The sequence below is a fragment of the Peromyscus leucopus genome, chromosome 4, assembly GCF_004664715.2.
Source record: "Peromyscus leucopus breed LL Stock chromosome 4, UCI_PerLeu_2.1, whole genome shotgun sequence".
Taxonomy (NCBI): domain Eukaryota; kingdom Metazoa; phylum Chordata; class Mammalia; order Rodentia; family Cricetidae; genus Peromyscus; species Peromyscus leucopus.
In genome coordinates, this window is record NC_051066.1 from 64,493,747 (window position 1) to 64,520,893 (window position 27,147).

Genomic DNA, 27,147 nt, shown 5'->3' on the forward strand with positions numbered 1-27,147 from the left:
GCCAAAAAAAAAGTAGTGGATTTAAGGTATGAGACTCTAATTCTAGTTTTTATCACAGTTAAAAATTTCTAAAAATGTAGATTCTAGACATCAGAGGATATTCATTCCTTTCATAATATCTGTAAGATGATTTGAAAGCATGTTTAATATAAGAGGACTGAGCATTGAGTCCATTCTTGATAAAGAAAAAAAAAAACATGAATTTGCACATTAGACCCATCCAGAAAGGGAAAATAGTAAACAGTTTGGTATATTATATTCTTCAACATTGATTCATACCCATTCTGTATTAATTCAAACATGACAGGACATGAAAATTTTAAATGATTCTTGAAATTTTAGGATAATGTTACCCAGAAGAAGCACAATTTAAATATACACAAATTCAAAATACAAAAGATATATTCTTTCTATGTAAATTTTACATTTGTGTTCTAACACAGAAGAAAAATTTTACATGAATTATACTCTATATCTGCTGACATTCGTTAATTAATGTGAATCATCAGACACTAATAATTTCTGTACACCTGACTCTATATGCTCAAGCATGCATGGGAAATTGGATTCTGTAGTCTCAGGCCTACCTGGAAGTGCTAGGGAGTTAGATGACTTAGAAATAGGCTGCTTATGGGAGTTCTGAAAGGAGTTTAATAATATTGAATCACTATGAGGAGATCCAGGAAAAGCCACGAAGCCTATGGGATGAGGAAGAGCTATGCTTTCTCAGTGGTTCACAGAATAAACAGTATAGAATATAAATGGAGATAGCAGTGCCAATCTGATACTCAAGAGAACAAGTTCCTAGAGAATCGGGTTTATGGGGTGGAAAGAGTGGGCCTAGCTGATGGTGTGGGATAAAGTGTCTTAAGTAATCTAGAAGCATCGACTCTTATAGATGATTTTTTAAACAGTCTTATTAAATAAAAAACACAGAGCCACATACAGAGGTAATAGCCAAAGAGATCAGAGCAACTAGGGAAGAGCCAGACTACCTGCAGTCTTCCCCAGAGAGAGCTTCTTCCTGTCTGACTTGTGTTTTGATTGCCTTTTTGTTCTGCCTTCTCAATGGCTCCAAGCCCAGACACATGACTTCCTCATAACTGCCTGTCTATACAGACCTCCAGGTCTCTATGTTTGGTACTGGGATTAAAAACTCATGTTACCACTCTTGGCTGTGTCCTTGACCACATATAGACTCTGTGTGCCATGTGATCAGATTAAGGGTGTGTGCTACCACCGCCCGGAATTGTGCTTATGGCTTGCTACCTCACTATGTGACCTCTGTTCCCCAGGCAAACTTTATTTATTAACATACAAATAAAATCAGATTTCAGCACAATTAAAATATCACTACAGACTCTTAAGTTAGTGTTGCCATTAAAAGTGTTGTCCAAGATTTAGTTTTACTGGAATCAGAAATTCACATCAAGATGGAAAGGCACATCAAGATCCCAACTCAGGTCCTCATGAACACACACCAAGTTCTGGAACAAATTAAGCCATATTCCTATCCCTATAAATTAAATGACTTAATGTTTACCAGGAAAATTAAACAATCTCCTCCACATTTTCCCACTGGCATTCTTCATTTCTTTATTCCTGAAAGTGTAAACTATGGGATTCATCAATGGTGCCAAGACATCAAAAAATACAAAAATATTTTTCTCCAAAGATAATGCAGAACTATTTTGTGCATATATTAATATGCATGGGACAAAGAACAAAAGCACAACAGTAATGTGGGATCCACAGGTGGAGAGAGCTTTATGTCGCCCTTCAGAGCTGTGAAATCTCAGAGAGAACAAGATGACAACATAAGAAACAACCAATAAAGAAAAAATAATGACACAAAAGCCCCATTGTTGGCAAACACTAAAATGACAAAAATATGTGTGTCAGTGCAGGCAAGCTTTAGTAACGGGAACAAGTCGTATATGAAATGATCAATAAAATTGGATCCACAGAAAGGCAGCTGCAATGTGAAGATAATTTGTATGATAGAATGCAAGAAGCTTCCTGCCCAGGCTACTCCCACCAAAATGCCACACCCCCTCCTGTTCATGATGGAAGAATAGTGAAGGGGCTTGCAAATGGCCACATAGCAGTCATAGGCCATGGCTGACAGAACAATCACTTCTGCCCCAGAGAAGAAGTGGACAGCAAATAGCTGTGTCATGCACCATTCAAGGGAGATGATCTTCCTCTCAAAGAAGAAGTCTATAATCATCTTGGGTGTGATTACAGAAGACATGCATGCATCCAAGAAAGATAGAAAAATCAAAAAGTAATACATGTGACCAAAGCTATGCAGAGAAACCCTGTCTCAAAAAAACAAACAAACAAAAAGTAGTACATGGGGATACCAAAGAGTGTGGGACTGCACACAATTGTTACCATAATTATCATGTTGCCCACAATAGTAGAAATGTAGACCAACAAAAAGAAAACAAACAATATTTTCTCAACTTTTGGGTTCTGTGAAAGTACCAGAAGTATGAACTCAGTAACAAAGCTCTGGTTTAGCATGATTCTTGAGAAAAAGACAAAATAAATGAGTTCACATAAACCTGCAAATATGAGAATTTCTTCATGTATATTACCAACAACAAATAAAATAATGCAAAAATGCTCAGTACCTCAACTTACTTGTCAAAAGTATGTGACAAGATATAGTATAACTGTTTTTTGTGCAAATGTTAATAAAGATATTAAGATCCAATGAACAAAACTATTATTAACTTGGTGACTTAGGAGACATAGGTCCCAGCACACATGACTACTTAATAGACTGAAGGGGATGATGATTGAGATACATTATCTCAGTGAGAACTTTGGAGTAATAACTGTTTTTCTGAAGTCTACTTCTCTATATAATCATTCAAGTATCGATTGTTTTCTTTGTTTATGCATGAGGAATCTTGATAAGACAATCGGGTAGATGATCAAGGAATAGAAGCCAATGGATCAATGACCTACAAATGAAAATTGGTGAAAATCACATTGGTGGAAAAGAGAAACTTCATGTTGAATATAATGTCTGGTCTTGAGACTTAATTACCTACCAACTATGTATATAATAAAAATTTGATACAGTAAGACATATGGCTTGAAATTCATATGAATTTTCTATAAAACGTGTTGACTAAAAAAATTATCTTCATATCACCAAAGATCAAGAGGAGGTTCAAGCTGAAAATGTCTAAATAAGGTTCACATTTACATGCCATTAATTCTTCCAGTGAAAACTCTTTCAATAGAAAACTCTTTAATAAAAAATATATGTAAATATTCTACCTCTTGAATTCATTTTTCCTAGGTAGATGCAGCTTTAAAATGTTATAGATTTCTCTTTTCTATATGTACAACAGAAATGTATTCATAAAATGTTTTTCTGTGATTTTTAAAATACATATATGTAAATATGTGTACATATACATGTGTAACTTCATATATGTACATATATATGCATATAGCAAAAGTGAGTAAAAGAATAGTGTGTCTATATGGAAAAGCAAAATGATGATTGATATTCATGACTACCATGTAGAGGCAACAAACAAATTTTACATGTAAGTAAGTCTATCCTCTGAAGTTGATTACAGTTGACAATGCATTGTTCCTGAGGAGGGAAAATCACTCTATTGAGGATAGGGCCACTAGTAGGTTTCCAATGTTCCACTGAAAGGCACTATATCCATAGGAGCAGCATTAATTGATTTAGTGGGTTCAGCAACAATGACAAAAGTAAAGTAGAGAGGAGGTCTTTGCTGTTGATATATTGATACATTTCATTGTATACAGTAAGAAAATCTCATCTATAAAGCAAATATTAATGAATATAAAACAGACAAAATAAAATATTATGTAGATAGAAAAATTGTTCACTTTCTGTTGTCAAATAGTATGAAAACAGCTTTATGTGTAAGACTCACGTACCATGAGAAGAACTGTCAGACATCAAGGTTTCAGGTCCACAGAAGACAAACACATGGCTCTTTATCATAAAGGGGATGTTGAGAAAGCTTGATGTAGCTCAAGTTGGCTTCAAAGTAACCATTTACACTAGGATGACCTTAATCTCCTGATCATCACTCCTCCACCTCCAAGTGCTAGGATTACAAGATGTGCCACCACAACCTGCCACATCAATAGTTTTATAAAGGTATTCTGTACACTGTACGTCAACAAGATCATGAGAGTATTAACAACAGCATTATTTCTAACAATGGCCACATGCATATGTTGATGTGAAAACTGAAGCACTCAAAAAATAAAGGAATGTCACTCTGCATGTGCATGTGTGTTTAGAGAGAAAAAGACATAAAATTGAGGAGTATGGAGTTGGGAAGGTATTGGGAGAAGTTTGGGTAGGAGGAAACATGCAATATATTTATGAAAAAAATATTTTTATGTCTCAATTTAAAAGTTATACCAATTAGAAGAAATTTATTCAGGCAGTGCTTTTGTTGAACATATAAGAAATAACTTCAAATTATAACCATGTTTATATTCTTTATACTAGTATACCCACTCTTAAAATTTATACTAATTATTAAATTAGAATATTTTACATTAGAATATGACACAATGTCAAAATATTTTCTATTAGTTTATAAATTAACATTTAGTGATTATAAATTTTCCTTCCTTGTTATTAAAATCAATACAGATTTCTAAAATAAAGAAACATTGAATACAGAAATACCTAAAATATCCATAATAGGAATGACATATAAATACAACTTGCAAAATAAAATCACATGGTATAAGGCCGGGCGGTGGTGGCGCACACCTTTAACCCCAGCACTTGGGAGGCAGAAGCAGGTGGATCTCTGTGAGTTCGAGGCCGGCCTGGGCTACCAAGTTAGTTCCAGGAAAAGGCGCAAAGCTACACAGAGAAACCCTGGTTCGAAAATCAAAAACAAAAACAACAAAAAAAAATCACATGGTATAAATGAGACATTAATACTATGAAGATCTCAACTACAGAGAATTTTCATAGTACATTAGGTTAAAGAAAATGAAGTCTCCATTTATTGATTTTATAGAATACAAGTGTAGATATTTTAATATAAATTTTGTTACTGTTTACAAAATATTCTATATTATACATCAATATTTAAACCACAAAATCAATTTCCATTTAAAGTTCTGAAAAGAATGATGTATTGTCAGATCATTTTTTACACTATCAAAAATGGAACTCATGTGCTAACAGAGCACAGCATCATATATAATAATATGTTTAAACTATTATACTCTTTTCATAAATGGTCATACTGCTGAGTTAATGCCCTCTCATCTCTAAATACTCTTAGATTACAAGTCTACACTTTCATTTAAGGGTTTACATAATTGGTTTAATGGTTTACATAAATGGCTGATCTTCTTGTCCCCAACAGTCATGAATTCGAATATTAAAGAGTGGTCTCCAGTCTTGCTCAGGGACCTCTCACTGTAGAAACTGGTAACCTAGTCATTTCCTTGAATGGTGATCATGGGGCATGTTCCTCCCTATGCCAACTGGCTATATTGACTACTATTTCCTTCACTCTGACTGTAGCAAAAAAAAAAGCTAATTGTAGCATCAATCTATCTGTAGATATCAGAACATTTTTGTTAATGCAAAGTATGTATATTCTTAAAACTATCAGAGGAAATAAATAGAAAGTTTGTAGCTAGAGTTTTCCTGCTTTGCCCACAGTTAGGACAAATCTCTGTCACCCGCCAGTCCCACAGCCGCTCAGACCCAACCAAGTAAACACAGAAACTTATATTGCATACAAACTGTATGGCTGTGGCAGGCTTCTTGCTAACTGTTCTTATAGCTTAAATTAATCCATTCCCATAAATCTATACCTTGCCATGTGGCTGGTGGCTTACCAGAGCCTTCACATGCTGCTTGTCCTGGCAGTGGCTGCAGTGTCTCTCCCCTCAGCCTTCCGCTTCCCAGAATTCTCCTCTCTCCTTGTCCCACCTACTTCCTGCCTGGCCACCTACTTCCTGCCTGGTCACTGGCCATCAGTGTTTTATTTATATAGAACGATATCCACAGCAAAAGTTTGTCACTCTATGTAGCTGATTTGAAATATATTTCAAGCAAGTAAAATATTGTTATCAACAATAATAATAATAAGTTGAAGTTGAAATGTTATTTTAAATTACAATTTATGTTAAATTCCATAAGTCAATCTTATTTTAATATAAAATTATCTACAAATAAAAATTGATTTTGTGTGTGTAGCTAAGTAAATTTCTATAGCTGTCAGGACAAAGAGTACATTTTAGAGTCCTAATCCTTTTTCTCTTTCTTCAGTGTGGCTCTGCTGATTTTCTTAAATGGCTCAACTCACTGGTATTATAATTTCTGTAATCTAAGGGAGTTCTATTTCTTCCCATTTCCTTCCTAATGGATTTTTTAAACTTCTCCTTTGATAGCTAGGTGATTCATCACATTTTAAATGATGAGCCAGGCCATGACTACTGCCATTCAAGCAGTTCAGTGCATTAACCACATAATTTCCTAAACAGACCAGAGGTAGAATCCTAATACTGAGAGACACTTAAGAGGACGAGATAAACTTAAATCAGACAACTTCAGTTTATGAGGTTAATTATTCTGACCATAATGTGCCCTGTGTTAGTCACCATTACATGAACTGATTTCAGTAGAAAAATATCTACTGTTCTAGAAAAAACTCGCAAGGACTGTTCATTAAAGAAAAACATTTCGCCAGGCCGTGATGGCACATGCCTGTAATCCCAGCACTCGGGAGGCAGAGGCAGGGGATCTCTGTGAGTTCAAGGCCAGCCTGGCCTACAGAGTGAGATCCAGGAAAAGCCCAAAGCTACACAGAGAAACCCTGTCTCGAATTTCATATATAAATATGTAAGAATGTATACACTCATAAAAATACTCATTTCCTTAAAGAGTATTTTTGTTTTTGTTTTTTGACAAGGTCATGTGTGTGTGTGTGTGTGTGTGTGTCTCTATATATATATGTATATGTGTGTATATGTATATATATTATATGTATAGATACTTCTATGTGTGTGTGAGAGTGAATGTGTGCATATGCAGTGTTCTATGACCACATTGACTACACAGTATACTTTCTTATAGCCATTCCAATAATGGTGACCCCTTCCTTCTTCCCAACTATTCTTCCTCCTATATAAGTCTATTGATTTTGATCCCTTGGCTTTAAGGTTGATGAATTGTGGATTATTTGATGGATCATAGGCAACATGTCTGTGGTTACTTACATGCTTAAAGAAATGGTACTCCTTAACCAGGAACATTTCATTGTCAGTGGCTCCTTAGGGAGACTTAAGAATTCATGACTCCCTTCCCTATACATGATGGACAGTCCAGTGCAAGAATCAACAGGTGCTGATTGTTTCACGATGGAAATGATCATGCTATTTCCTGAAGCCAATGTTTCATTGTAATCTTCATCATCTTCAAGTCTCATGATATTCCTGTCTTCTTTTCTAAGATATATTTTTCAAGATAATTTTGGATCTAGGGATTGGATCATATAGCTGTCCCATTTGGGGATGAGCATTCAAAAGTCACTTAAACTCTATACTTGGAAGCTGTATAGTTCTTTGCATTAAGCATCACACACTGCAAAAAGAAGCTATTCTATACTAGGGTAAGAAGTACACTGGGGATAAAAACACAAATGTATACAAGGCTTCCATCGTGTCTATTCAGGAAAAGAAAAGAAATTAATAGTAGATTCTGCCCTAGGTCCATGAACTTCTTCATAAGCTTTTATCTGCTATCTTCAGGACTTTGATATTGATATGAATTGGGTGAAAGGAAATAAAGAAATGACAAATGTGTATAGAAAAGTGAGTGAGGTAACCCAGACTCAGAAAGACAATCATGGTATGTACTCGCTCATAGGAGGATACTAGATGTGGAACAAGGATGACTAGACTGCTACTCACATCACCAGTGAGGCTACCTGGAAAACAGGACCCCAAGAAAGACACGACGATCGCCCAATGAAGGAGAAATGGCTGAGATCTACATGAGTAATCTGGACGTGAGTGGGAGCAATGAAGGACAAGGGTCGAGGGAAAGAGAATGGGAGATCCCAGCTGGATCAAGAACAGAGAGGGAGAACAAGGAATAGGAGACCATGGTAAATGAAGACCACATGAGAAAAGGAAGAAACAAAGTGCTAAAGAGGCCCACAGAAATCCACAAAGATACCCCCACAATAGACTGCTGGCAATGGTTGAGAGACAGCCCAAACTGACCTACTCTGGCGATAGGATGGCCAAACACCCTAAAGTCATGCCAGAAATCCCATCCAAGGACTGAGGAATCTGGATGCAGAGATCCATGGCTAGGCCCTGGGTGGAGCTCAGGCAGTCTAATTAGCGAGAAAAAGGAGGGTTTATATGAGCGAGAATGGTTGAAACCAAGGTTGGATAAAGCACAGGGACAAATAGCCAAAGGAATGGAAACACATGAGCTATGAACCAAAGGCTGAGGGGCCCCCAAATAGATCAGGCCCTCTGAATAGGTGAGACAGTTGATTGGCTTGATCTGTTTGGGAGGCATCTAGGCAGTGGTACTGGGTCCTGTGCTCATTGCATGAGTTGGCTGTTTGAAACCTGGGACTTATGCAGGGACTCTTGGCTCAATCTGGGAGGAGGGGACTGGACCTGCCTGGACTGAGTCTATCAGGTCCATCTCAGTCCTCAGGGGAGGCTTTGCTCTGGAGGAGGTGGGAATGGGGGGGTGGGTTGTGGGGAAGGGGGGGCAGGAAGGGGGAGAACAAGGGAATCTGTGGCTGTTATGTAGAACTGAATGGTAATGTAAAATAAAATTAAATTAAATTAAAAAAATAAAAGACCACATCTTCAATTATGAAGATAGATTCACAGAGGGATTATAATCCCAGTTCAGTGACATAGATCATACAAGGTCATAGAAGAATACTTCCCAAAATGGAAAAAAAAATACCTAAAGAGATACAAAAAATCACACAGTACACTAAATAGACAAGACAACAAACAAACAAATAACAGCAAAATCACCAAAATCTCCCAAGGCATATTATAGTCAAAACACTAAATACACAGAAGAAGGAAAATATATTTAAAACTAAAAGATAAATCATACACACACACACACACACACACACACACACACAAAAAAAAAAAAAAAAAAAAAAAAAAAAAAAAAAACCCTGGGGTTGAAAGAAGCATGGACTCTGATGGAGATGCACCAAGAGAAACCTGGAAATGTAGCATGTTCCTCATACACTTCAGTAGGAAGGGGGGAGTGGATTAGTGAATCTCCACAGGTAGTCTCTGCAGGGCTGCAGTCTAGCTTGCAGTCATCCTAGAGTAGGAAGCTGTAGTTGATTGTTTCTTCATACACTGGTTTTAACCAAGGGTCAGTCATTTATAAATATCCACAACAGAACAAGAGGAAGCCTTTGTCATTCCTCTGAGGCTGACTCAGTGAAAGCTTTCCTGGGTTTGAGGCATTGGCATCCTTGGCATGGCCATGATTATTTCAATAATGCACATTCACTCTGGATTTCATCTGCTCCCCACACATTTGACTAAATTACAGTACATGTATTTCCTTCTATGGTAATTGACTAAAATACAATAGGAAGGAGTTTGGTTACCTCTAAAACATTCATGCATTTCTTACAATAGTAGATATTTCTTTGCTGGCTAATCAATATTTGAGTATCCAGTGTCCACAGATGGTTAAGTCCTTTGAAGAATTTTCTCTATCAACACACTGAACAGCACCTTCTTTGACTATAAATGCTTGCCAGAGTAAAGAGCATTCTTTAAAGCTCTCTATCTACTTTGAAACCCTAAGAAATTTAAAATCAAGTTACACGTTTTCCATATGTAACAACACAGAATAAATGTTCTCATTCCAAAAGGGAAGAAAAAGGCCATAGGAGAGAATGCTATCATGAAAGTGACAGAAAACCCATTAGGATGAACTCCAAATCCTGTAGTTTTATACACCCTGATCTCTGGGAGTTATAAAGCATATATACATCAGTGATTTGGAGAAACTAGGTTCTACCATGTCTATATGTCTACTGCCTATTTTGCAAGCAACCTTTCTCCTGATTTGTTTCTGCTCCCTACATGGGAACTTCTTTTTTATATCCCATGGTCTACCATGTTTGACACCCTGTTATCTTCATTGCACCTAATGTTTACTTACATTTCTTTAAAGAATAGTTTATCAGGGAATCTTTGTAGGAATTCCAGCCATTTCACACTTTGCATAACCTCTTTATTTATCTGGAACTGTAAAACAAGACTCCATGACATTTTTCTGAAGTGATAAAATTTACTACTTCAGAAAAATCCAAATTAATAAAAGCTGATATCTTGTTTTTATACCTTCCAACTTCAGAATTTTCCAAATAAAAAGTTCTTGGTTTCAAATCTTGTTTTCATGGTCTTCAGTCAGGTGGAATACTTCTGTTCAAGATTTCCTGGATGACTTACAGGCTGAGTAACAGGGGCTTTGCATTGATTTCACCACTTCTTACTAGAGCACCTTTCTTCTGATTTCCATTAAAGCTCGGTTTAACATTTCTCATTACAAGGACATCCACACTTCTCATTTTCATGCTTGTCATTCCAGATTTTTTTCCTTTTATTATATTTTACAATACCATTCAGTTCTCCATATCAGCCACGGATTCCCTTCTTCTCCCCCCAGCCCACCCCACATTCCCATCTCCTCCAAGGCAAAGCCTCCCCTGAGGACTGAGATCCACCTGGTAGACTCAGTCCAGGCAGATCCAGTCCCCTCCTCCCAGACTGAGCCAAGCATCCCTGCATAAGCCCCAGGTTTCAAACAGCCAACTCATGCAATGAGCATTTCAGATATTTTATTATTAAAGATTGTTTGCATCTATTTATTCTCATTGACCCAAATAATCTACTAGTTTTGCGTGATGAATATATGTGTGTTTGGGCACACAGATGCATACACAGGAAAGAGGTCATCCTTAGTGTCTCTTCCTCTTTCTCTCTCCCCTATAATTTTTGTGGCAGAGTCTTTTACTGAACATGAACAAGTATTTAGCTTGACTCACTGGCAAGTGCACTCCACACATCTCTGAGTCCCTCTTCTTAGGGAAAGAGAATCAAGAACACACATTTCCTATGAGTCTGAATTCAAGATTGCCTACACAGAGAATATGTAGGCCAATCACCCCAAAATGTCTAAACCTCTATTATACATTTAGTCTGATATTGTTATTACACACTTTATTCAGATATTGTTTTAATCTAGATCTTAATTATTTTACACTTTCCAATGGGAATGCAGTACAATGTCATGTATCTTCTGCTGGGTCTAATACTTTGCCATTTTCATGTATAATATGTATAGTATGTATACTATTAGTATTTAGAAAATTTGCCCATAAAATTTAATTGGCCTGTCAGTCCTACTGAAGAGGAAACATGCTGCATTAAATTATTTTCCTGCAAATTCAATTTGACAGTCTACAGATATTTGACATAAGTGATAAAGAATAGGCTTAAATCTCAATGCTCTTCATTGATAATCTTATTATATATATGTATATATATATATATATATATATATATATATATATTACATACAGAAAATTTAGAGTGAAGAAATCACTCAATAATTTCAAATAAACTACTTTTATGAAAACTAATCTTGAATCTGGTTTCTCTGGATTTTATTTTCTCTGTAAAGAGTGGGAAAAATATGCTGTCCGCATCTTAGCCAGTAAAGGGATGCTCAATGCCTGCCGTTACATGAGTTGGAAGAGGGAGATTTTATGGGTTTTTCCCTGTGGAATTAGATCATATAGCTCATTGGGATGAATTAGTGACATCACCTAAAAGAAATCCATGATAGTCTAGTCATACTTATTTGTCAAGAAACTTAATAACTTACTCAAGTATTCTACCTGATATGAATGGAACTAATTTAAAAAAGAAGTCAAGTGATAAAGAAACATCATGAATTCAGTTCATTTTAATGTTTCTTTTGATGCATTTTCTGGAAGTGATGTCTCCAATGTTACTTAGAATCTTATTTTTCCCTTGAAATAATTTTGGTAATTTTCCTAATTACAATACCGATTCAGGTTATCAACCTACTTCTGTATTATTGTGATAGTTTAAATGGCAAGCATTTTAATACTTAAATGTCTTCCAATGATTCATTAGTTTTATGAAAGTATAAAGTTGTAATTTTTATTGTCATATGACCTAGGGTTGTGATGTGACAATATTAAGTAGGTAATTTGTTGTAAATATGTAATCTCAAAAATAAATGTCTTGGGATCCTCCTGCTTCTGCCTCTTCAGCATATCCTACCAGTTGTGTCATGATAACCAGGCACTGGGGGAGAAATAGACTTCAGGAAACAGCATGCCTATTGGTTACCCAATATGAAACTGGGTAACCTGAAAAAAATATGCATGAGTAACATTACACAGACTGAGACAATTATATGTAGGGATATATATATATATATATATATATATATATATATATATATATATATACATATATGCACATAACAATTAATGAAAAATGCCATAACTGTGAGAGAGAACAACAAGGTGTATATGAGATAGTTTGCATGGAAAAACGTTGAGGAGAAATATTGTATTAAATTATAATCTCAAAAAAGAGAAAACAGCTGTTCTGGCCATCAGGCAGGATCCCTTCTAGCCCTAGCCCCACCAGGAAGGCTCCCCTTCTCCAAGATGCCAGCAGACCCTGCAATCTCAATGCCCTGACCCCACGCCCATCATCGCCCGAGACCCCAGCCACTTCCTGAGACTTAGAGATCGGGTCCCAGCTCCCATCCTGCCCCCGGACTACCCTTCTGGACAAGAGGTGAGTGTCTGGGCTCAGCCTAGACCCCATCCCTGGGCACCAGCTACTCCAGGGAAGACCTGACCAAATTGGTCCCAGGTTGTGGCCATCAGGAAGGATCCCTTCGACCCCCAGCCTTACTGGGAAGGCTCCCTTTCTCCAAGACCCCTGGCTGACCCTGAAATCCTCAAGCCCTGCCGCCACACCCATCATCACTTGAGACCCCAGCCACTTCCTGAGACTTGGAGACTGGGCCCCCAGCTCTCATCCTGCCCCAGAGTTCCCTTCTGGACAAGAGGTGAGTGCCTGGGTTCAGCCTAGATCCCATCCCTGGGCACCAGCCACTCCGGCAAAGACCTGCCCAACTTTGCCCCAGGTTCTGGCCATCAGGTAGAATCCCTTCTACCCCCACCCTCAATGGAAAAGCACTCCTTCTCCAGGACCCAGGCAGACCCTGCAATCTTCAAGCCCTGCCCCCATGCCCATCATCTCCTGAGACCTCAGACACTTCCTGAGACTTAGAGACAGGCCCTCAGCTCCCATCCTGCCCTGGACTTCCTGTTTGGACAAGAGAGCTCCCACCTGGACAAGAGAAAGAAACTTCCTGAATCTGTCAGCTCTGTCTGGACCAAGTAAGAACAAACCACAAGGAGATGGGCAGACATCAAGGCAGAAGTACATACAACAAAATGAAGAGCAATACAGCATCACCAGAACCTAGCCCTCCTCCAACATTTAGACCTGAACATCAAAAATTGGAAGAAGCAGAAGAAAACAGCCTTATGAATAACATCATGAAGAAGGTAGAGGCTTATATAGAAGGAATCACAAATGAAATTGAGGAAAAGACAAACGAAAAATGGGAAGAACGCTATAAAAAACTAGAGGAAAGGACAAATAAAGCAGAAGAAAACAATAAAGCCCTGGAAGAAAACAATAAAGCCCTGAAAGAAAATCATGAAAAAGCAATGAAATAGATAAGGGAAACAGTCCTGAAAAGGAAAATAGAAAAAAATGAAGAAGACAGAAACAGAGGGAATGCTGGAAATAGAAAAATCTGAGTAAATGAATGGTGACTTCAGATGCAAATATAACCAACAGAATGCAAGAGATGGAAGAGAGGATCTCTGGCATTGAAGATACAGTAGAAGAAATATATTCATCAGTCAGAGAAAACACTAAAGCCAACAAAGGCATGACCCAAAATATCCAAGAAATTTGGGACACCATGAAAAGACCCAACCTACGAATAATAAGCATAGAGGAAGGAGAAGAATACCAAATCAAAAACACAGAAAATATATTCGACAAGATCATAGAAGAAAACTTTCCCAGCTTAAAGAAGGAAATGCCTATGAAGATACAAAAAGCCTATAGAACACCAGACTAGATGCCCAAAAAAAGTCCCCTTGCCACATAATAATTAAAGAACTAAACGTACAGAATAAAGAAAGAATATTAAGAGCAGCAAAGGAAAAAGGCCAAGTAACTTATAAAGGCAAACCCATTAGAATAACACCTGATTTCTCAAAGGAGACTTTGAAAGCCAGAAGGACCTAGACAGATATAATGTAGATAATAAGAGACCATGGATGCCAGCCTAGACAAATATACCCAGCAAAACTTTCAATCATCATAGACGGAGCAAACAAGACAAAGCCATTTAAACAATACTTATCCACAAACCCAGCCCTACAGAAAGCACTAGAAGGAAAATTCCAACCTAAGGAAGTCAGATGCACCCTCGAAAACACAGGCAATAGATAAAGCCACAGCAGTAAACCTCAAAGAAGAGAAGTACACACACACTGCCACCAAAAATAACAGGAATGAACAATCACTGGTCATTAATATCCCTTAATATCAATGGACTTAATTCACCTAAAATCAGGAACAAGGCAAGGCTGTCTGCTCTCCCCATACTTATTCAATATAGCACTTGAAGTTCTAGCCAGAACAATAAGACAACATAAGGAGATTATAGGGATACAAATTGGAAAGGAAAAGAAGTCAAGCTTTCCCTATTTGCAGATGACATGATAGTATAGCTGAGTGACCCCAAAGATTCTACCAAGGAACTGATAAAGCTTATAAACACCTTCAGTCACATAGCAGGATACAAGATCAACTCAAAAAAATTAGTAGCCCTCCTATATACAATGGACAAAGAAGTTGAGAAGGAAATCAGAGATACATCACCCTTTACAATAGCTACAAATGACATAAAATACCTTGGGGTAACACTAACAAAGCAAGTGAAGGACCTATATGACAAGATCTTTAAGTCCCTGAAAAAGAAATTGAAGAAGATGTCAGAAAATGCAAAAACCTCCCATGCTCATGGATAGGCAGGACCAACATAGTAAAAATGGCAATTTTACCAAAAGTAATCTACAGATTCAATGCAATCCCCATCAAAATAAAAACACAATTCTTGACACACCTGGAGAGAAAAATACTCAACTTCATATGGAAAAACAAAAAAACCCAGGATAGCCAAAAGAATCCTGTATAATAAAACAACCTCTGGAGGCATTACAATCGCTGACTTCAAGCTCTACTATAGAGCTAGAGTAATAAAAACAGCTTGGTATTGGCATAAAAACCGACATGTGGACCATTAGAATCGAATTGAAGACCCTGATATTAACCCTCACATGTATGAACATACAATTTTTGACAAAGAATCCAAAACCGTACAATGAAAAAAGAAAGCATCTTCAACAAATGGTGCTGGAATAACTGGATATCAAGGTGTAGAAGGCTGCAAATAGATCCATATCTGTCACCATGCACAAAACTCAAGTACAACACTAGTAGCACAGACACTGGGACAATCAATCAATCAATGTGACCTCTTAAAACTGAGAAGCTTTTATAGAGCAAAGGATGAGGTCGACAAGGCAAAGTGACATCCTAAAAAATGGGAAAAGGTCTTCACCAAACCCACATCTGACAGAGGACTGATATCCAGAATATATAAGGAACTCAAGAAATTAGACCTAAAAACAACCAACAGTCCAATTAAGAAATGGGCTATAGAACTAAACAGAGAATTCTCAACAGAGGAAACTCAAATGGCTGAAAGACATTTAAGGAATTGCTCAACATCCCTAAACATCAGGGGAATGCAAATCAAAACAACTCTGAGATACCACCTTATGCCTGTCAGAATGGCTAAGATCAAAAACACTGAAGACACTTTATGCTGGAGAGGATGTGGAACTAGGGAAACTCTCCTCCACTGCTGGTGGGAATGCAAGCTTGTACAACCACTTTGGAAATCAATATGGTGCTTTCTTAGAAAATTGGGAATCAATCTCCCCCAAGATCCAGCTATACCACTCCTGGGCATATACCAAAGAAGTGCTCAATCATACCACAAGAGCACTTGCTCAACTATGTTTATATCAGCATTGTTTGTTATAGCCAAACCTGGAAACCACCTAGATACCCTTCAACTGAAGAATGGATAAATAAATTGTTGCACATATACTCAATGGAATACTACTCAGCAGAGAAAAACAATGACATTATGACGTTTGCAGGAAAATAAATGGATCTAGAAAAAATCATCCTGAGTGAGGTAACCCAGACTCAGAAAGACAAACATGGTATGTACTCACTCATAGGAGGATACTAGAGGTGGAACAAGGATGACTGGATTGCTACTCACATCACCAGTGAGGCTACCTGGAAAACAGGACCCCAAGAAAGACACGAGAATCACCCAATGGCTGAGATCTACATGAACTACCTGGACATGAGTGGGAGTAATGAAGGGCGAGGTTCGAGGGAAAGAGCAGGAGATCCCAGCTGGATCAAGAACAGAGAGGGAGAACAAGGAATAGGAGACCACGGTAAATGAAGACCACATGAGAATAGGAAGAAACAAAGTGCTAGAGAGGCCCACAGAAATCCACAAAGATACCCCCACAATAGACTGTTGGCAATGGCCAAGAGAGAGCCGAGACTGACTTACTCTGGTGAAACACCCTAATAGACGTGCCAGACACCCCAACCAAGGACTGAGGAATCTGGATGCAGAGATCAATGGCTAGGCCCTGGGTTGAGCTCAGGCAGTCTAATTAGTGAGAAAAAAGAGGGTTTATATGAGCGAGAATTGTTGAAACCAAGGTTGGATAAAGCACAGGGACAAATAGCCAAACGAATGGAAACACATGAACTATGAACCAAAGGCTGAGGGTCCCCCAAATGGATCAGGCCCTCTGAATAGGTGAGACAGTTGATTGGCTTGATCTGTTTGGGAGGCTTCTAGGCAGTGGTACTGGGTCCTGTGCTCATTGCATGAGTTGGTTGTTTGAAACCTGGGACTTATGCAGGGACTCTTGGCTCAATCTGGGAGGAGGGGACTGGACCTGCCTGGACTGAGTTTACCAGGTGGATCTCAGTCCTCAGGGGAGGCTTTGACCTGGAGGAGGTGGGAATGGGGGGTGTGAACAAGGGAATCCATTGCTGATATGTAGAACTGAATGGTATTGTAAAATAAAATAAAAGAAAAAAAAGAAAGAAAGAACAGTATAACCTATTCATATATTTGAGGTAGCACTCCAGACATGAAACTTGTTCTAAAAATAGGATGGTAGAATTTTACAACAGAATATAATGCAGTATCTAAAATATTGGAACATGAGAACTACCTAAAATATTCATAACAGGTATGATATCTAAACAAGTCTATTACAAATAACTACCACATAATATTATAAATACACAATTAATATGAATACATTAGAGATGAAGCAATTTATCTGTTAAGCAGAAGAATGTTAAATGTTAATTTATAAGTATTTTAAATATATTATATAGTTTAAAAGTAAACATAAAAGTACAGATTTTATTTATAATAAAGGTTATTTTTAGCAAAACATTTAAAACTAAACACCAAGATTAAAACCTGCTTAATCAAATTTCCTTTAAATTTCTGAAAACAGCTTGAGGCTTTTAGACCACTCCACATATTATTAAACATGGAACAAATTAGCTCACTTAAGAAGTTTCTCACATGATTATTTTGATTGGTTATCATCTTTTTGTAAACATCCATATGGTGGAGTCTACACTTTCCATTTCCAGTGATCTTTGGTTTCAAATCAATATTCTCATATAGGAAACAACCCATTGTCTCTATATTTATCCTTAAATATTCCATGATCTCTTTGCTCAAACAGCCATACATTTGAAAATGATGGATCTATTCCTGATCTGGCTGTGTTTTCATAGCAAAAACACTGTCTCCTGAGCAGTGACCTTGAGATGTGACCTTGGGAAAACCCTTGATCTGCCATCTGTGTTGACCATTATTTCCTTCACATTCATTTTAGCAACAACGTTAATTATGGCACCAATTTACCTGCAGATAATAGGATGTCTTTGTTAATTGTGGCATGATACAATACTCAAAGTTATCAGAGGAACAAGTAGCATGGTATCAGTATAAACAATTGCTTTCAAATATAATGCATATAAATAAATACTGTTATTACAAATAATAATTGATTTTAATCTTAATAATAAATTATTTATAATATGTAATATAAATTTTAATTGTTCAATATATTAAATTCCATAAGGCAATAATATTTTTATCTAAAATAATCATTTACTAGTAAAAGATTTATTTTCTTTTTTTTTTATAGCTAAGAAAATTCCTTTCCATGATCCTGTGGGAAATACATTCTCTTCAGATTCTTTTTCTGTCCCCAATTGTTGCTGTCCTGATTTCCTTAAATATCCTAATTTGTCTTGTCGTAGGGTTTCTGAAATGAAGGTGAAAGGACTTTTCTCCCTTTTTTTCATCCTACTTGATGAAGGGTGCCTTGGTGATTCAGAGAGAGAGACTAAGCCAAGATACCAGCACTGAAATGGTTCACTTTCAAACACTTAGTTTTCTTGAAATTTTTGAAGTAGATCCTAAAGCTGAGGGGAAATAAAGTAGACAAGATTAAATTAGAAGAATTTACTCTGTGACTTGAGTCACAGTTTTTGAGCATTAGTGACCTCCCTGTGCTTTGTATTAGTCTGTGTTTGTGAAAATAGAGAATGTTCTTTCACTATCAAAAACTGTAAAATGTATAGGTGCATTTCAAATACCATGCTCCAATATCAGCATTCTTTAAACAACCTCAAATCACACCAGATTTTAACCAAAATGTCATATTTATGAGACTATTAATAAATAAATTGACATGACTTTAGAAAAACAAAGAATTGTTGGTGAGATAAAGAAAGACTTGTGTCATATTTCTGAACTATTTGGTTCCAACTTGAAGATGAAACACTTAAAATATGGTTATACTATTAAACTTGAGAAATACATAGTCAGAATGAAACAGAACTTCCTTGGACAGGAGGAAGGATGAAAAGAAAGAAGGAAAAAAGATGGGAGGAATTAAGGGGAGAGAGAGGGAGGGGGAGAGGAAGAGAGAGAGAGAGAGAGAGAGAGAGAGAGAGAGAGAGAGAGAGAGGGAGGGAGAGGGGGGGAGAGAAAGGGAGTTTGCAAATAACAGTTATTTGAGCCCTGTAGGCACTTGAGCAGCTACTCATCATGAAGTGCTAATCTATGGTCTCCTCATGCATCATTTCATTCACTTCTGAACCACTGAGGTTAGTCATACAATCTCCTCTATAAAGGTAAACATTCTGAGCATCCAGGGTTTTCTCAAGAATAGTTATGAAGTGAATGGGTCATGCTTATACTAAATGTTAAATGTTATCACAATGTAAAAATCATCCCTGAAAATGAAAAATAAAGTTCCTTATGAACCTCACCATGTGTCAACTATGTAGAGGAATTTCTAAACAGTCTTATTTAAATAAGAAACACAGAACCAAATACAGGGGTGAAAGCCACCAGCCAATGTTATTCATCACTTCACCATAGCTTCCCCAGAAAGAACCAACCTCTTCCCATCTAACCTATGTCTTTATTGCCTTACTGTTCTGCCTTCTCATTGTCTCTTAGCTCAGCCACCCCACTTCCTTATCATTGCCTGTCTATACAGACCTCTAGACCTCTATGATTGATACTGGGATTAAAGGCGTGTGTCACCATGCTTGGCTGTCACAGAGACTCTGCCTGCCATGTGATCAGATTGAGGGCATGTGCTACCACCACCTGACTTTTGTTTATAGATAACTATCTATGTCCTCTGATCTCCAGGCAAACTTTATTTATTAACATGCAAATAAAATATTACCACACAACTGTGTGAAAAAAATCTGAAGATAGCCATTCTTTATTATCTGTGGTCAAATGTCCATTTATTGGTGACCAAGATTCTCTGCTTTTCTTCAGCTCATCCTTCTACATCTAAGGGAAAGCAGGAGGGCCTCTTGGTAGTGAAGGTGGAGTTTGTGTTCGTCATGGTTGCTGCACAAAACAAAACTGAAGGATCCAAATTTTCTGCTTGACTGCATTTTAAATTATAAAAGGTTTTCCTGAGCCAGCATGAGTCTGTGAATCTAATTCCTAGTCCCCTCAGGTTTGTAAAATTTCTGGTCCAGTGTTAATCCAACATACCTTTTTACTTAATTGTGTATTATAGTTCTATGTCCATCCAAAATTATGTTGTGTTTTTATTTAATTCAGGGAGGATTTTGTTAGATAAATGTTTTTGTATGCCATCATAGTAATAAATAGTTCATAATTTTATAATAGATGGAATGCATTATCTGTGCAGAATTGAGAGAAAATGCTTTCTGTCATGAGGGATCTATCAATGAATATGTAAACAATATGCATTGTTTTGGGAAATACTATCAAGGTCTGTTCACTAAAGAAAAACATTTTATGTATAAATATATGAGATATGTATGTTGATAAGAGTATCATTTACTTCATCTAAAACCATTTTATCTTTCACCTAATTCTGACAATTTTATGCATGTATACAATGTATTATAATTATAGGGTGTTGCTGGAGTTTTCTCCAGTCCTGTCCAGCTCCACGGACCCCACAAACACTTATAAAATAATCACTCAGAAGCTCATATTAATCAAACTGCTTGGCCATTAGCTCAGGCCTATCATTGTCTAGCTCTTAACACTTATACTCAGCCCATTTCTGTTAATTTGTATGTTACCACGTGTTCCATAGCTCTACCTGTTACCTTTGCATGCTGCTCCCTGGACTGCAGGCTGACATCTCCCCTTGGCTTCCACCTCCCAGTTACTTTAGTTAGTTAGTTAGTTATAGTTGCCTATATGAACACTGATAGGTGATTACTTACTAGACCATAAACTCACTGATGCCTACATACTTGAAGAAAAAGATATGCCTTGCCACCTTTAACTGTTGATAGCTCCATAGGAAGTAGTGGGGCCTCATGAACACATCTTTTAACCATATTGTGGAAGGGCCTAGGCTTATGCAAGTTTTATTCAGATATTTAGAGTTGGTATTTTTTCATGGTTCATTGACCATGACATATCCACCAGATGAAGCACCGTAACACACTTCCCTATTCTCCAGGTCAAACATTCTGTTCTGTCTTCTACTTTAAGATACTTTTGAAGGAATTATTGTAGCTTTCCCATTAAGGGATGAGTATTCACCATTTACTTATTCTCAGTATTTTCAAGTGTTAAAAATCTCTGCATTAACCTCTGCTCACATCAAAAAGAACTTTCTCTGTCCAAAGCTGACAGTTTAAAAGTTTATGGTGAAAATATAATCATTGAAGGGGCATTTGACAACTTGTCCACTTAGGGGAAAAGAAACAAAAATATTCTCCCCTAGGGTCTATGGTAAGTACACTAGGTACAGGTTTTTGCTAAAATTCATAGTATCAAGCATGTGCATCTGAGAATATCTCAAATCATATCTGAAAATTATTGGTTATCCCAGAAACTCTTAAGTCACTATTGCTGCAGTAGACACATCTTACCTAAAAGCTCCATATTCTGATATTTACTGACGAGACACCAATAAGACATTTGATGAGTTTTCTGCTCCAAAAGCAAATATGACACTTTGGTAAATATGAACAGTAATCAGAAGAAAGGAATGCTCAAAGGAGCTCTTAATTTGAGCTTCTCTGAAATTAACATACACTTATAAATTTCACACACACAGTGACATGGAGTAACCATTCCCATTACAGAAGTGAAAAGGGTGACATGACAACAGACAATGAGGAAATAAAGAGAATCATCAGGTCATACTTCAAAAACCTCTATGCCAAAAAACTGGAAAATCTAAAAGAAATGGACAATTTTCTGGATAGGTACCACATACCTAAGTAAAATCAAGACCAGATAAACTATTTAAATAGTTCAATAACCCCTAAGGAAATAAAATCAGTCATTAAAAGTCTCCCAACCAAAAAAAAGCCCAGGACCAGATGGTTGCAGTGCAGAATTCTAACAGATATTCAAAGAAGAGTTAATACCAATACTCTTTAAATTGTTCCACACAAGAGAAACAGAAGGAACATTCTGAAACACCTTCTATGAGGCTACAATTACCCTGGTTCCTCAACCAAACAAAGATGCAACAAAGAAAGAAAACTACAGACTGATCTCCCTCATGAATATTGATGCAAATGTACTCAATAAAATATTGACAAACAGACTCCAAGAACACATCAAAACAGTTATCCACCATAATCAAGCAGGCTTCAACCAAGGGATGCAAGGGTGGTTCAACATATGAAAGTCCGTCAATATAATACACCATATAAACAAACTCAAAGAAAAAAACCACATGATCATCTCACTAGATGCAGAAAAGGCATTTGACAAAATCCAACACCCCTTCATGATAAAGGACTTGGAGCGATCAGGAATAGAGGAAACATACCTAAACATAATAAAGGCAATTTACAGCAAACCAACAGCCAACATCAAATTAAATGGAGAGAAACTCAAAGTGATTCCACTAAAATCAGGAATAAGGCTGTCCACTCTCCCCATACTTATTCAACATAGGACTTGAAGTTCTAGCCAGAGCAATAAGACAACATAAGGAGATTAAGGGGATACAAATTGGAAAGAAAGAAGTCAAGCTTTCCCTATTTGCAGATGACATGATAGTATACTTGAGTGACTCCAAAGATTCAACCAAGGAACTGATACTGCTTATAAACATCTTCAGCAACATAGCAGAATACAATATCAACTCAAAAAAAAATCAGTAGACCTCCTATATACAATTGACAAACAGGCTGAGAAGGAAATCAGAGATACATCACCATTTACAATATCCACAAATGATATAAAATACCTTGGGGTAACACTAACACAAGCAAGTGAAGGATCTATATGACAAGAACTTTAAGTCCCTGAAAAAAGAAATTGAAGAAGATGCCAGAAAATGGAAAGATTTCTCATGCTCATGGATAGGCAGGACCAACATAGTAAAAATGGCAATCTTACCAAAAGAAATCTACAGATTCAATGTATTCCCCATCAAAATACCAACACAATTCTTGACAGACCTGGAGAGAATAATATTCAACTTCATATGGAAAAACAAAAAACCCAGGATAGCCAAAAGAATCCTGTACAATAAAACAACCTCTGGAGGCATCACGATCTCTGACCTCAAGCTCTACTATAGAGCTACAGTAATAAAAACAGCTTGGTATTAGCATAAAAACCGACATGTGGACCAATGTAATCGAATTGAAGACCCTGACATTAACCCTCACACCTATGAACATATAATTTTTGACAAAGAGCCAAAAGTGCACAATGAAAAATGGAAGCATCTTCAACAAATGGTACTGGCAAAACTGGATATCAAAGCATAGAAGGCTGCAAAGAGATTCATATCTGGCACTGTGCACAAAACTTAAGTCCAAGTAGATCAAATACCTCAACATAAATCCAGTTACTCTGAACCTGATAGAAGAGAAAGGAGTAAGTCATCTTGAATGCATTGGCATAAGATATTACTTCCTAAATATAACATCAGTAGCACAGACACTGAGACAAACAATCAATCAATGGGACCTCTTGAAAATGAGAAGCTTTTGTAGAGCAAAGGATAAGGTCAACAAGGCAAAGCGACAGCCTACAGAATGTGAAAAGGTCTTCACCAACCTCACATCTGTCAGAGGACTGATATCCAGAATATATAAGGAACTCAAGAAATTAGAACTCAAAACGACCAACAGTCCAATTAAGAAATGGGCTATAGAACTAAAGAGAGAATTCTCAACAGAGGAAACTCAAATGGCTGAAAGACATTTAAGGAATTGTTCAACATCCCTAATCGTCAGGGAAATGCAAATCAAAATAACTCTGAGATACCACCTTATGCCTGTCAGAATGGCTAAGATCAAAAACACTGAAGACACTTTATGCTGGAGAGGATGTGGAGCTAAAGGAGCTCTCCTCTACTGCTGGTGGGAATGCAAGCTTGTACAACTACTTTGGAAATCAATATGGTGCTTTCTTAGAAAATTGGGAATCAATCTCCCCCAAGATCCAACTATACCATTCTTGGGCATATACCCAAGGAATGTTCAATCATAGCACAATGGCACTTGCTCAGCTATGTTCATATCAGCATTGTTTGTAATAGCCAGAACGTGGAAACAACCTATATGCCCTTCAACTGAAGAATGGATAAATAAATTGTGGTACATATACACAATGGAATACTACTCAGCAGAGAAAAACAATGACATCATGTGGTTTGTAGGCAAATGAATGCATCTAGGGAAACTCATCCTGAGTGAGGTAACCCAGACTCAGAAAGACAAACATGGTATGTACTCACTCATAGGAGGATACTAGATGTAAAACAAAAAATGACTAGACTTTTACTCACAACTCCAGTGAGGCTACCTTAGAAAACAGGACCCCAAGAAAGATATAAAGATTGCCCAATGACAGGGAAATGGAAGAGATCTACATGAACAACCTGGACGTGAGTGGGGTTAATGAAGGGCAAGGGTCGAGGGAAAGAGAGACTGTGGGAGCGGGAGATCCCAGCTGGATCAAGAACAGAGAGGGAGAACAAGGAATAAGAGACCATGATAAATTAAGACCACATGAAAATAGAAAGAAACAAAGTGCTAGAGAGGCCCACAGAAATCCACAAATATATTGCCACAATACACTACTGGCAATGGTGTAGAGACAGCCCGAATTGACCTGCTCTGGTGATAGGATGGCCAAAAACCTTAATTGTCATCCTAGAAACCCCATCAAATGACTGAGGGAACCAGATGCAGAGATCCACGGCCAGGCCCCAGGTGGAGCTCCAGGAGTCCAATTGTTGTTGAGACCAAGGTTGGATAAACCACAGGGACAAAATAGCCAAATGAATGGAAACACATGAACTATGAACCAATAGCTGAGGAGTCCCCAACTGAATCAGACTCTCTGGATAAGTGAGACAGTCGATTAGCTTGATGTGTTTGGGAGGCATCCGGGCAGTGGGACCAGGTCCTGTACTCAGTGCATGAGCTGACTGTTTGAAACCTGGGGCTTATACAGGGGCACTTGGCTCAGCCTGGGAGGAGGGAAATGGACCTGCCTACATTGAATCTACCAGGCTGAACTCAGTCCTCAGGGGAGTCTTTGCCCTGGAGGAGATAGGATTAGGGGGTGGCCTGGGGAGAAGGCGGGGGGGGGGCATCGGGAGGGAGGAGAACAAGGGAATTGGTGGCTGATATGTAAAATTAAATTAAATTATAAAAGAAAAAAAGAAAAGAGAAATAAATAAAACCGTATTTTAGATAAAACAGAGTGATGTCTCTGAAAGAAGACAGTTATGGAATGAGTGAGCCAAGAATGGTCTCTAAGCTTTCACCAATATTTAAAGGAATATTCAAAGGAGCACAAGAATCTTGGGTTAAAGAATCATGAAAAAGTCATGCAGGGATAATGTAAATGTTAGAATATCGCCATGACAGAGTATGAGCTTCTTCATGATATAGTGTGGACAGCAGTATCCAAAAGAAAAATTTATTTAGTTCAATCTTCAAGGATATTTGCTGCTTTCCTACGCAGAATTTAAACATTTTTGTAGATATATCCAGACTGCTTAAGGATGGTGATAATATGATTTGATAGAATTGTCTCAATGGATCCTAATTGTTCACACCTAAAACTTCCATTTCAGTTTGAATAAATGAAACACTTTAGGACTGTTTTCACTATTTACCTTATTACATTTTAATTATTTCAAAGCCATTCACTCATTAGCCTCTCAGCAAACATTTGATTACTATGAACAATGCAATCATAAGCATTTTAAAATATATCTTTGCAATGCAGTTCATAAACTACAATACATGGCAATACTTAGTTGCCTATGATGATAACATATACTCTACACATAGTCAAGGAAATTCTGTCTGTGGGCCACAAAGAAAAAGAGCTATTTGTAAACAAATCTAGTAATTTGTGTACTATAAGGAAATGAGTGACATGATGAATGCTCTATTATGTCTTTGTGGTTCTAAATAGGTAAATAGATGAATTTAAAAACCATAACAATCTTGAATTTGCATTCTCAGATCTATTTTTAATGTCAACTGGTACAGGTCATCATATTTGAAACATTTCTTAAGCACTAAAATAGATTAATATTCTTGAAACAATACTTTATATGAGATGCAAAGCCTTACTATTATTATTCATAAATATAAATATCTGATCTGGAAATTTAAATGTGATTATATGAGTATTATAATATATAATTAAAAACATTTATTTGATAATTTCTTTATATTCCTAAAAACATACATTAAGTAATAATGAGTTGCAAAGCCTACCAGAAATATAAAAATGAAACTTTTAAAACACTGTGTGAAGTGTTATAGTTCTTTCTTTCCTAGAATGTCACCTGGGAACATAAAACAGATTGACCTCCCTAACCATATCTTTAATATACCTGATACCTTCTATAGTCAGATTCTGCATGCAAAGTCTTTGAAATATAAGAGAATTTTTAGATGTGAAATTATGACCTCCCTAATAAAAGAATTATTTTCAGTGTACATCATAATTTAAAAATTACTACTTTGCAGATAATCAGAGATGCATAGGCACATGCCTGTTACTTCTCAGTGTTATTATTAAATCTGGCTGGGAAAATATATGCACATGATGCTCATGAAGATTCTTTTTTCAAAACAATCTCATGCACAGAAACCTTAGAATGTCATCTTCTGCTTCAGGCATATGCAGCTGAAAGAGGACAGAGCATCCCCAGAGATGCCTGGCACACTGTGGTCAGTATCTCCTGCCCACATGGTCTCTTGGTCTCCAAGGCTGAT

At 37.1% G+C, this 27,147-nt stretch overlaps 1 pseudogene; it reads right to left on the reverse strand.

Annotated features, from left to right (window-relative positions):
* Positions 1–1,532: 1,532 nt before the first annotated feature.
* Positions 1,533–2,529, reverse strand: LOC114683704 (annotated as a pseudogene).
* Between the last annotated feature and the right edge of the window lie 24,618 nt (positions 2,530–27,147).